General features: G+C 41.9%; 1 pseudogene; it reads left to right on the plus strand.

Moving 5' to 3' along the window:
- LOC102814465 overlaps positions 1 to 2,430 on the plus strand; it is a 43,057-nt pseudogene extending 40,627 nt beyond the window's left edge.
- Positions 2,431 to 2,725: the final 295 nt, after the last annotated feature.

A 2,725-nucleotide genomic window follows, 5' to 3' on the forward strand; every position in this document is an offset into this window, starting at 1 on the left:
AAACATCTTTCTGATATTCTCTGCTTTCAGCCAGGATCCATCGGACATCAGCAATGATCCCTCCTTCCACAGCTTCTTCTGTATCCGGCTTGGATGTCAGGAGCGAAGACCAGTAGCTGGAGTGTCAGGCAGCTGTGCTTTCTAGACAAATAACCTCATCTCTGAATTTAGTCTTCTCTTTGGGAAATGAGAAGGTTGCAATGGATGTTCTTTTTTTCTATGTCCTGTCCCTAGATTTGAACCCATTTATACACTATGGATTTCAGAAGCTGTTTGTTAATACAGTATATATTTTGAAGGAGAAATAAGTGATTTGGATAAAGTTTGGCCACCCCATCTTTTCACCATCTTACTTATCCCTCCCACCTACATTACTGTCTCCTTCACTTATAATATTTAATTTATGGTTTTTTTTTCCCCTTTCCCTTGTTTGATGGTAGTATATGTGTGCTTAGGAGAAGCTATTTAAATAATTTGGTCTACAGAGAGATGCCTGGGAACCTGAGACCCCTACAAAGCCCCTTAGATGCCCAAATATTTTATAAAAATGTTTTTACCCCTGTGTTTTGGTGATGTTCTTGAACTACTCTGAGAGCTGTCACCAGTGAACAAGCAGAGGTTATACTTTGAGAATAGAAACTTAAGTTTTGAGTTTTTCACTTGCTATGTCAATACTTCTGAAGAAAAAGAAGGCTTTAGTTCAAACTTCCAAGACAGACATTTTCTAAACATTAAACAATATCAGACTTGCTACAAAGTAAACCAAGTTTTTTTAATGGAATATTTACAATGAATAGTCAGCATTGTTGGATTTTGGTTGATCTTTTTTTTATTTTCCTACACAGCGCTCTTTGGTGTGTTTATATATCAGCTAATTAATACATGTCTGTCCTGTTTGTATGCAATATTTACAGTCCATGATTCACATTTTAATATTCCTTGAAGTATAATCTCACCATTTGAAATAAGAAAACTTTATATACTTTCCTCTTTGAATTATTAGGAGTCAAAATTAAGAGATAGACTATTATACCAAGGCCTTTTGGAAAAAGCAACTACAGGGAGTTTTTTTTCTGTGTGTATAACTACAGTATTTTTCCCATCTGCTTTTCATTTCTCAATTAGAAAGTTACATTTCTATAATAAAAGTTTTAAAGCACATAATTTTTTTTTAAAATTATTTTACCTCACCCTCAGAAAATAACCCCATATAAATTTTAGGGGTCAAACTATGCATCCTGTTTTATGATCTGACTTTATATAAAATATGAAGACTATGTTTTCATTTACTTAAATGTTTTTCTAGAGCATGGTTTTTGATAACTGCATGGCATTTCATCCTATTGTTGTGCTTTAACATAACCCCACAGTGTGGCAAGCAGTATAAGTCTGTAAGAAAACAGGGGTTAAAGCAGACATCTGCCTTTTATTAGAAGTGTCCATGGCCAAGTTATGTATTCATTCTATTCCTCAGTCTCCGTATGCTTAAAGCACAATAGTAACAGCATCACATCCTATTAGTTAATGTGAAGATTATGCAAGTTATAGCACGTGGTACATGAAACACTTGGCGCAAACAGGTTGCTCCTACACCATGCCTTTTCCTGGAAACCCTCGGATGGCTCCTCTGACACTAAGCCCTCCAAACTGGCTCCTAAGATGAAGTCTTCCTCTCTTGCCCCTGATGTGGGCACCACAACCACCCCTCCTCCATCGCCCTGTGCCATCAAGGCTGCTGCCAAGAGTACTGCCCTGCAGGTGAGGAAGCATTTCACAGTGACGAGGAAGTAGCCCCTGAGAACTTCTCCTTCCCTGACAAGGCTGAGACCCTTACCCTATCTCCACTGTCCCTGAAGAGCTGCCTCCAGCGACGGATTCTGAGCCAGCCTTCCAGGACAATGCAGCCAATGGCCCCTGGAATTCAAGATGGCAGCAGGCTCAAGTGGGGCCCCTTGGATGCCTAAGCCTGGGGACGACTACAGCTATAATCAGTTTTCTACATATGGTGATACCAGTGCTGCTGGTGCTTATAATCAGGATTATTATAGTGATGGCTACTATCCTGCACAGGATCCGGCCCTGGCAGCCTCCCAGGAAATTGCTCCAGATGCCTTCTTCATTGATAATGAAGCATTTAAGCAACTGCAAGGCAAGAAGAACTGAGGAAGGGAGGAAATCAACTTTGAGGAGATCAAAGGTGATGACCAGCTTAGTGGGGCCCAACAGTGGATGACCAAGTCTTTGGCAGAAGAGAAAACCATGTAGTCATTCAGCAAAAAGAAAGGTGAGCAGCCAACAGGCCAGCAGCAGCAGAAACACAAAATCATGTATCTGATTCACCAGGCTAAGGAGCAGGAGTTGGAACTGAAGAACACCTGGTCAGAGAATAAACTCAGCCGTCGGCAGACCCAAGCCAAATACGGATTCTAGGGCTCTGGACAGGATTGTTCCCAGGGTCACCTGCCAGCCCAGCTTTGGCTCTGTGACCCTAGCTGCTGTCAGCCCAGGATCTCTTTCCCTAAGAACCCAACCCTCGCCTCTGCAAGAATGAACATATTTGATAGATATTTTCTTAACAATGTTAGAAACCTCAGCTCCTACCTGTCTAGGAGCTAGCACAGACTCCCGGGTGTTGCCTGAGAAGGGGCTTTGAGTTCTTGGATGGGAGCTTTGCTCCCTGTTGGGTGTGATGACATGTTGACCCTGTGGTCCCCCCACCCCCCAG

Source organism: Chrysochloris asiatica, unplaced genomic scaffold (genome assembly GCF_000296735.1).
Source record: "Chrysochloris asiatica unplaced genomic scaffold, ChrAsi1.0 scaffold00111, whole genome shotgun sequence".
Lineage (NCBI taxonomy): Eukaryota > Metazoa > Chordata > Mammalia > Afrosoricida > Chrysochloridae > Chrysochloris > Chrysochloris asiatica.